The following is a 10908-nucleotide window of genomic DNA, read 5'->3' on the forward strand; positions in this document are numbered from 1 at the left end:
GGATGTGAACACAGCGAGTGCTTGGTTTTGTTAGCATTTTGAAAACTGAGATTTATCATTTTTGTGAACGTTAACCTCGTCCGAAGCATGATCAGGGCATGGGAACTGATTGCCATGCGATATGATATTCCAATCTAGTTTTGAGCAAGTGTCAAAGAGTACCGTCCGTTGACCCGTATTGCATTGTAGGTAGTGGAATCTTCCGAAATGTCGTCATTGATCTTTCCCAGGCGAAGTGTAAACGTGCCGGAAGTAAGTGCGTTCGTGAGTTGGTCATGATGAGTTTTGCTGGAGAGAAAATAAGTGAAAACTAGGTATTGGGGTTTGAACTGTTGTAGAGCTCAATTGGAGCAGTGTATCTGATTTTCTTTGGAGATGGATCCTCGGTTTTGCTGAAGTGAGTAATGTGCTTTTATAAGATTGTTCTTTTTATTTTACATGTCCGACTGAAATTACGTTTCCTTTTGCTACCTGATTTTACGTTTTTTGTGCTCATTTATTTTTATGTGATTCCTTTTATTACCAGTTGACTCATGTCATTTCAATGGGCTTTTCTGGTTATTTATGGGAAGTTTCTTCCTTAGCAGTGACGAGTCTGTGTGAACTTATGTCAATGGGCACAATGCCCTGGGCTATAGGGCATGAGAGACTGGAGCGGTGGACATGTCGACTAAAGACTCGTTTTAACTATTCTGACTTGAGTTGTTCAGTGGTGATATGGTGTGGGGAATTTTGGACTTACGATTTTAGTTTAGTCCCTGTTAGGTGTGTGAAGATCCCATTTTCTATGTTCGGGTTTTGACTTTGGAAGTCAGAGTGTGACCTATTCATTTAACCAATTAATGCTTTGTTAGATTTTCAAAATAAAGTCTATTTTCGTAACTCGAGAGTTAATTCAGTGGCCTTGAGTTGTTTATGAGTTATGATAAAGGGAGAGAGAGAGAGGATATGATATTAATATGGAGAGAGAGAGAGAGAGAGAGAGAGAGAGAGAGAGAAGAGATTATCAGAGAGAGAGAGAGAGAGAGAGAATGCCCTCCCTCGGCTTGAAGAAGTGAAAATCGACGCTACCAAGGTTTTCTTTTGTGTCCTCTTCGAGGTAAACTGAAATATAATACACCCTTATGGAGGGCGCAACATATATACGACAGTCGTATCTGGTACGTCAATAGCCTACTTTTCCACCAGTTATAACGACTAAAGAAGCGGGAAGGTCACTAAGCAAATTGAAATGAAACAAACCCTCTCAGTCGAAAGCATACGTTCATTATGGTCAGTCAACAGCTCATGAATACAATAAAGTATTAAACACAGGTAATAAACTCTCCAACGGGAGACTGAGATGGCTGGGACGTGTCATTCACTCAATCCCGGGGACAACAGGACGTGACAGACCTACTTGGACGAGAACTATGAGATGGAAGGCTGGAGGTGAGAGCCTTGTGGAGATGAGAGCACAGGAAGGACTGAAGTGGCAGGATTTCACAAAGGATTTAAGACTTTGGAGGCAATAACGAAGATGATGACCAAGATATCTTCACTTGTGAAGAGTGCTGATTCACTGGACTAAGGATAGTCTCCACAGTAAACAGGACCATTTTCATGGCGACATTCGAATCTCAATCGCAATGCATCAGACATTAACTTAGAGTGGCCACCCAAATAATGTAATAATGTGCTCACTCGGATGCAGCCAACCAGTTCACCCGATCACTAACTATTTAAAACAAAAAATTCGCTGTCACATACCCAGGTTGACCAAGAAAGTTTCCTAACAGGTCTATATGCAATCCTAACCGACATTCTTAATCGACTGTTTACTGAATTGTAACTTGCCAGACTTTCATAAAGCATTCTGACTAGAAAGTCATTACCTGTAGGGAAGTATATATATTCTACATGAACCAGTGTCACCTTACACAACTGACTAAGAAAACACGTAAACAAATATTTTAGTAATAATTCATTTTTTTAAAACTGCAGAGAGGGCATTGGAGCAACTAATTACATTATTTAGGCTATAGGCCTAGATGTCAAATGAACTTTGTCATAATCTATCGATTTTTCATGCCCCCACATTCTCATTTGCCATATTGTTCATTTATATAAACATTAAGGAAAGAAAGGGTGAAAACTACATAAAAGTCATTTTATAGAACTTCGGCCCCATAAATTATGTTATTCCTCGCCCTCCAGTGACAAAAATCGGAGTCAATACCTTGACCTTTAAAGTGGAATTCTTCTACTACTTGGGCCTCTCAAGTGAAATTATTTGAAAAACACTTTTGGGAATTTAATCTCTTTCGGACATCTCACACAAAGCTTCTTAGTAAAGGTAGCAAATCTCTCTACTCTAAGTACGTCAATCATAGCCAATTACCTACTGTTGAAAAAAAAAAATATTGTGCGAAGGGGATTTCGATCAACTTCAGCTGGTCGAATTTTGTTGCAATAAATGTTAAATGTGGTCTCCATGACTAATTTGAAACACCAAAGGGAATTCTTAAGTAAATCATCTTGATATCAGTATGAGCATGAATACGAAATGGCATCAGCTATTTTCAAGACATGGTACATTTTTACTCTAGACTTTTCTGTTCTCCCTCTCTCTCTCTCTTTCTCTCTATGTCAGGTCCATTTGGACATTTAAAAACTGTTCGCATGTCAAGATAGGCCAAATCTATACCGACTGAAAAAGAATATAGAGAGTAACTATGAAAAAATATATAATAAAAATCACGCCTGGATGCTAAAACTACTTAAGCACCAGTTGGTAAGATACTTGAGCATTACAAAACCAAATGATCTGTCATTTATTTAGAAACCAAACGATTCAACACCCCTCTAAACAATGCAAAGTCATCTTGAAAATAAAAACAAGCGTTGAATCTATTTTTTTTTTTTACAGCCTTGACAGGAAAACTACTGGAACATTTTTCACTTTTTAAAAGCGTCCATTTAGCATAGTAGCGCATTGCTTAAAATGGCGCCTTCGTGGCATTCTGCGTTCAGTAGCGATTACTGTAGGTACGGTACTGTAGCTACGTGGCTTTCGGTTGTTTATTTTAAACCTTTTCCCACTAGTCTTCCATTTTAGCTATCCATCTTCATTAAGTTCACCAATGGAAAAAATGTAGAAATAGGCTATGTTGGATCCCTGCCCATCTAGGGATCAAAGGAAATGAAGATGCAGACAAAGAAGCAACCCACATGACAAGATCAAATGTCTTTATCCCTGTTACTGATTATGTAACACATAAAAATGGGTATAATAAATAAATGGCAATATATATGGAATGAACAACCTGAAAGTAATAAATTGAAACAAAACCTATTGTTAAAAAATGGAGTTCATCATATCAGAGAGAGAGAGACGCACAAGTAATTCTGACACGTCTCTGAATAGGCCATGCTCGTCTGACACATGGGCACGTAATGAGCAGCCCACACGGATAATAACTTTCAGACGTGTTATGTGAGTGTACAAAGTATGACCAACAGCGACTGTCAACTTTTGGGAATAAATAGTGAAACTTTGTCAGAATCTTTTACATTTTCAGTCGTTCCGATTTTGTTGTTCATGCGGAACTTAGGTTTGATAGATAAAATATAAAAATAAGTAAATAATAGAAGCACGAAAACATAGCATTTGTCGAATTTAAATTTAATTTTTTTTTAAATATTTTTATGAATTTTAATTACCTTTTAGTGTGGAAGCATGAGCAAATGTATTTATTGTGTGTATGTGTTACAGTACAAGAATGTGAGCCTATGTGGTATTTTATCCTAATCCTTCGGGCCAGCCCTACGGGAGCTGAAGATAAGCTCAGTGGTCTGGTTAAATTACTTTAATACTACTACTCCCCTTAATTAAATCCCACGAGCACAAAGAATGTGTACAATTGTTACCCACTATCAGTTTAAACTGTTTTAAGACTATTAAGAACTCTAATAAACTGTAATATCATCAACAAATTGGGCAAAACTTGTAACCAAAGTCACTTACCATCAATGGCATCGTAAAAATTAAAATACAGCAATAGAGACACTTCGCTATCCGTGTAGACATCCAAAGGATTATATATGTAATCAACGGATATATTTGCAAAACAGCAAATGGGTGTTACAGACTAAATAAAAGCACATTTAAACAAAGCCACTACAACACCTTCTAAAAACATAACAAACATCTCACACGTCTTTGAACTCTAATAAACCCGCGCAACAACTTCTCGCTGCTTTAGAAGAAGGGCGTTGGGTTTGGGTTTGATACATGAAACATACCACGAGCACCGGGGTCTAAAATGATGTCCCACTATCAGGGCAAAAAATCGAAGACTACAGGTCTAACCCTAAAGCCAAATCAAAAGTCCTTCAAAAGAAGGCATCGTGACCCCATACAAAAATGGGAAAAAATGCATGTTAGAAGAAGAATAGAGGAGAAGGCTTGGTAGTAGGATGCAGGGTGGCTGTCTAATGTTTCCGTAGCCTGTGACTCCAAGCTACCGCCAGTACCCCATTTAGTATTTTAAAAAATATCTCTGGACTTTTAATCAAAATGGTAAAACATTCAGTATGTAAAGTGTCTATAAGAAAAATGATACCACACAAAGTGTGCAGTCAAATCTAAAACCATAAAAGGTAAACTTACATTTAAAAAAACAAAGTTTTTGTGCAACTCCAAAATCTTTCGGACAACAACCTATAAAAGTGATAATTGGCAACTTTCTCTGAAGTACATAAAACCACCACACATAATGATTACTATGATTGGTGTATATGTGAAATTTCCATCTTGTTACTTTTCCAACTCTATTTTCATTTTTAATATAAAATTCCAAGATGTTACTTTTTATAATATCAAAGTTATCAACATCTGTAATAAATCCTTTTTTCATCAGCGTAACATCTGTAAACATCGGTCTACAAAAGTGTTACTAGCCTTAGTAACAATTACAATTGTTACGTACAGAGCTGTACCATTTGTTACGAATAAAACTTTTCAAGAAGGTACTATAACAAATTATTCTTCTCAAATTTAAAAAAAAAACATTTACCCCTATTCATTTTGGATATTAAGATTAATAAACACTAGATACAAACTGCGTACAAATTTCCAGTAGTGTAAGAGAAAGACAATTCGTCAAGCAAGTCTCTCTCTCTCTCTCTTGGTTGTAACGGTGGATGGGCGATTTAAATAAGCCGCGCCAATGATACGCTGATCTTGAAGAGCAATACGCCTAGTGCAATGTTGACGTCTACTCCTGTACAAGGTATTTACATTACCTCTTCCGTCATATACGAGTACACACACAAACACACACGGTTGGTCGGCTGATGCCCAGCGACTGAGCAATGTCGCTTATTGAAACAATAGCTTTATGCAAGTTACTAACTGACCACCTTCAGGGATGAGGTGCTGTCCGTTCGCCGGTTTTCAAAATTACCTGAGCGCGTCCGTTGCCTTTTCCCGCCCATTTGTGACGTCATAAGATAGGAGACGAGATTAAGGAGATTTTTCTCTCGTTTTATGAGCGCATTTCCGAAATAATTATGGAAGACATGCATTTTTTTTTTTTTTCGTGTAATATCCCATCAAGCATTAGATACTACGTTTCAGCAATCATGATTAATATCTGGAGTCATACTATTTCTCCTTGGATTTTCATAGCATCAAAGTGAATTTTTCAATACGTTTCGTTGAGCCGTTGTTTGGTGAACGAAAACTACTGAAGGACTGGTGCTGAATAGTTTTACTGAGTGTGCATGATTATTGTACCAATACTAGCCTCACTGTGGTCAATTCACGTCATGCTTCGTGACCCGCCGCTGAAGCACCTCCCTGAACGCTGCCATGATGGCTGTTGTCTAATTTATTTATATGAATACCAAGTCGTGTTACTTAATGAACTGTGTAACAATTTCTTTACATTCATAATGAAAATATATAAAAAAAAAAGCACATTTATATGTTAGCATATTTTCTATAAATTAATTATTGAACGAGACAGTTTTGAATTTTCAAGAAATTAGAATAGCCTAACTTGGTTATGAATATAGGGATTCGGATGATCAGCAAATTGATCGTAGTAGGATACTGCGTCATTAAAGATAATGACAACAAAATCAAACATGAAGGAAAATATATAAGTTGTTTAAAATTAATACAAAATAAAAGAGAAATAGGCAATTAATATACATATATAAATGCAATAATTCAAAACACCGTTATAACTGTAAAATACCATATGTCATAAAATATAAAATAGAATACAAAATACAATTTTGTTTCTGATATATTAATAAGTGGGCCCTTTGGTTACAAAATCTCCCTCTCCAGTAAATGAAAAATCTTGACTCACAATGTCAGTACATAAATGAATTTTCTCAGTGTCACAATATCTCCTCATTGCCCACAGTAAAATAACCGGGAATCAGAATAATTCACTTAGGAATAGGCTACATTATTTTTGTTTTTTGCCCATTTCTATATCATTATTATTACGCCTTGTACATATGCATCATAAGCTGTATGGAGAGAGAGAGAGAGAGATTTTATTAAACTGTTATGGGCTATAAGTAAATAGTAACATAATTACTTGACTTTCCCTCCAGGTCTTGATATATTAATTTTGTATACAAGAATATAAATGGCTTTCCTTGTTAGCCTAGTTAGACTATCAGGTTAAAGCATTTTCACCATCACCCACAGCAACGAGAGAGAGAGAGAGAGAGAGAAATTTGTAATAGCAATTTAGTACCAAAACTGCTTAACTTTTACCCTAATCAATTATAAATATAATTTTCAGTGTCTTACGGGTTTCTTCCTAATCATACTGTCCGAAGCCTACTTTCGCCAATTACCCATACTAATAAAGAAGGAAAAAAACTAGACCTCTAATACCGGTAATAAGGACTCCAATCACCTAACTTTTGCTCTGATTATTAATAAATCGGATTCTCTATTTCCTACAGCTAATTGCGTTTCTTCTTCATAACGACGCTAGATTACCTTCCACCAAAAAAATTCCTAGAATTTAGCATTACTACTTCTTTAACCACATAAAATATACGCCACTGAATTCCTAATCGGAAGCATCATCTGTTCTCGGGCAGTTTGTTCACATAACTGAAAAGGGCAAAATTTCTCAGGCAGTAGAAATAAATTATTGTGTTTGTGGTTATATATATATATATATATATATATATATATATATATATATATATATATATATATATATATATATATATATATATATATATATATATATATATATATATATATATATATATATATGAATGTCACAATAATTACAAAGTATAACAAGGTAACAGGATAATCCACATTTCCTTCGTATACGACAACCATTAAGGTACGAGAATGGATAAGAGTGAATAGCATGGACAGTAATCCTTTGCAAGATTGCGTTCTGGACGCAATTATGGTATTCATAAAGTTCATTTTAAAATATATCCTGATCTAGAACTATGAGGCTGTATATGACCCGCTGAGTCTGCTTGAAAGTTCTCAAAACCATATTTCGTTCTCTGACATTAGTTTGTCCACACAGCTCCTTCAGATCCATAATTTCACTGAGTGAGCGAATACGGCCTTTGAGCTTATTGAAACTGAACCCATACATTACAACAGTACATACATACATACATACATACATACATACATAAACACACACACACACACACACACACACACTCAAAATCACACATTTTGGTCACATATATATATATATATATATATATATATATATATATATATATATATATATATATATATATATATATATATATATATATATATATATATATAGTATATATACGACACCTGACAGTCACCTTTTTAGCCACAATTTCTTAACTTCTCGATTTCTTTACTTTTAGGTACACCTATCACTGTAAATCCCTAGACCAATACAAAATTCTGATGCTTCTGACCAAACTAGAATCCCAGAAAATATGTCAAAGAGATGTTGCCCAAGATGTTAGGGTCTCTGTCCCACTCCATCGCGTACTCAGCACCAAGGATATGTATATTACAGCTCATGCGCACAGAGATCTGTTGAATTCAGATATACATTACAAAAGTAGAATGAGACCCACCCTTACTATCGTTACAATGCTTAAACTTTTATTATTTTGCGGGGTGAATTTATATATATATATATATATATATATATATATATATATATATATATATATATATATATATATATATGTGTGTGTGTGTGTGTGTGTGTGTGTGTGTGTGTGTGGAATACAGCATAGTTATCAGTTTTTCACCCAATTATCTTCATTTCATTTTAATGCTTAGTAATGCAGGCTTACTCAACTCTAGAACTTAGGTCATTGTGGCTTTCAGGAATACGTGCATATACCTGATAACAATTGATCAAAAGAGTAAATATATATATATATATATATATATATATATATATATATATATATATATATATATATATATATCTAACCCTTTATAAAAACTTAAACACTGCGTTACGACGGTGAAGATTGGTCTATTCGAGCTCTAGTAGCGAGTAGTGGTGGCGGCGCTGCTTGCAGCTGTAACGCCCAGTAGTTGATCGGGAACCGCGGAAATTAAAAGTGTTTAGTGCGCGCTGCGATTTTATTAGTTCATTGCGTTTATTTGGTACAGTATGCAGCTTATAATTGCAAAAATGGACACACGAATTCTTCAAGAGAAAATCGAATGACATTTGAAAGGTAAGCGAAGCTAACTGAATTGTATTTACCCATAATTCTGTTTGTATTTACCCATAATTCTGTTCTTGTCGTTAAATGTCTTGCCAGCGCGGGGTAGAAACGCCTTCTCTCGTTAACACGTCTTATATTTTCAGCAATTACTGTGGCTCACAGGTGCTGCGACGATTTCAATTTTGAAATCAGAATATCATTACTCTTACATATGCTACATAATATAATGGAAAACGATCTTGCTTTTGATTAAAAATGCTTAGTAGGCCTATAGGCCTAAAGGTTACTGGTTGCGTCAACAAGTCTCGTCTTCTAAACATGTTACTCTGATGTATAAGGACACCTGCTGTATTTTGTCACTCATTAAGAATTTTTTGTAGTAGCTAGGCCTGCAGGATACCGACCATGCCAGCAATTTTTCAGGTTGAGACATGTAAAGGCAACATCAGAGTTGATTAACAAAAAGCATTTCATCAAGCGGTTTCTCAGCGAAACTCCGAACGTTACGCTTGATGTGAGTTTTTCTGGACGATGTAAACAAATCGTAGGTAACAACTTCTATTGTTCGATTCAAAGTAAACTTATTCGTATTTCTGTTTGTGTAACAAATCCTGGTTTAATTTATATTTTCATCAAACGATTGGCAATGGCAAGAAAATGAAGTTTCGTTGCCGATGCTACACCTACGCCCTTAAACATCAGTACTCATTTGGTATGATGCTATCTCATTTAAACCTTACTCTAAGTACAACATAATTCCGGATATATAAAAATAATTAATCTAAGGTAAAAGTTATCGACTCATCGTGCCAAGGAAAAAAACAGCTTTAAGAATGTTAACGATGATAAAATGTTGGACAAGCCAACACTAGACCTATGCCGGTTGATTGGTCGTATATTTTTTTAGTTTGTTCTTTTTTTATGAACAATTATTTTCCAGATAAGTCAAATTACTTTCACAAGTCTCTCCAAATATCCTTCCGAAGACTTAATAGAAATAAAATTACTTTGCTGCCCTTTTCTGACGTCAGTTTATTTTTCATGGCGATAAGCATGGCGAGAAAATTTCATATTTTGCTAAGTGTTTTTAAAAACATTTGCCAAACAATGCCCACGGAAAGACCAAAGTAGCTTAGCATGCTAAACAAAATGCAGTTTGATAAACGAATGTAATGCCGCCTTCACCGCGATGTTATTTCTCGCTTGCCACTAAAAATGCTCGAGGGTAGGGACGCTATGGTTTATGTTAACTTGTCTTGTTTTAAACCTATAACAGTGATGAATAAAGGCACTAGGGTGTGTGTGTGTGTGTGTGTGTGTGTGTGTGTGTGTGTGTGTGTGTGTGTGTGTGTGTGTGCGCGCGCGCGCGTCATTGTAACACACGGGAAAGTAAGTAAAAACTTGCTGGACTTGGTACAAATAACTTAAAACTACACAGTAGTGAAACTCTACGGGAATACTCACCATAAAGCATTACACTTTTGAGCCTCTTCAAGTCTCCTTAGAATAGAATCGATGCTCTGGTGTTGCATCGCCTCCTGCACCTTGGGGAGGCTATTGGCATGATGATCCATAGGTTCTCGCTGAGGGATAGGTCAGGGGAATTAAGTATTCAACCCCACAGCCATCAAACCAAACAGTGACTTATTTTAACACTAGTCCTATGAGGTGTTCTCCGGAATGAAGCGTCCAGTACTGCATTACGAAGCAAATCATAAATCACCTGGTAAACAGTCTGATTCTTGGGGAGAAAAATTAAATCCCACAAGCCCAACAGCCAAACAATCCCCGCACCATAACAAAATGAAGGTCCTCGCTTGTTGCGGTTATTGCATAGAGCGCCAATAACATGGGGTGGCGATCTTCCTGCCGAGCGTGTGACCTCAGGCGGCTATATTGAAAGGTCTCGGTCCAGCTCATAGTCCTATCCTGTAGAGACGAAGCACTACGGCAAGTTTGCTTTTCTCTCTCTCTCTCTCTCTCTCTCTCTCTCTCTCTCTCTCTCTCTCTCTCTCTCTCGTTTAATTATTATAAGAATATTATTTTTTACAGATAAATTAACCATCACTAAAATATATTTCGAAATATTTCTATTGTGAGGTTTATTGTAGTTGAAGTACAGAATTTTGTGTTCTAATCCGTATAAAATATTTATTATTATTATTATTATTATTATTA

The 10908-nt window shown here is 35.9% G+C and overlaps 1 long non-coding RNA gene across 1 annotated transcript in view; it reads right to left on the bottom strand.

Moving 5' to 3' along the window:
- The window catches only part of LOC136831707 (uncharacterized), a 246272-nt gene extending 235640 nt beyond the window's left edge, over positions 1–10632 (bottom strand). The window contains exon 1 of the long non-coding RNA XR_010850954.1: positions 10195–10632. This is a non-coding gene — a long non-coding RNA (uncharacterized lncRNA). The remainder of the gene's footprint in view (positions 1–10194) is intronic.
- Positions 10633–10908: the final 276 nt, after the last annotated feature.

The sequence above is a fragment of the Macrobrachium rosenbergii genome, chromosome 48 (assembly GCF_040412425.1).
Source record: "Macrobrachium rosenbergii isolate ZJJX-2024 chromosome 48, ASM4041242v1, whole genome shotgun sequence".
Lineage (NCBI taxonomy): Eukaryota > Metazoa > Arthropoda > Malacostraca > Decapoda > Palaemonidae > Macrobrachium > Macrobrachium rosenbergii.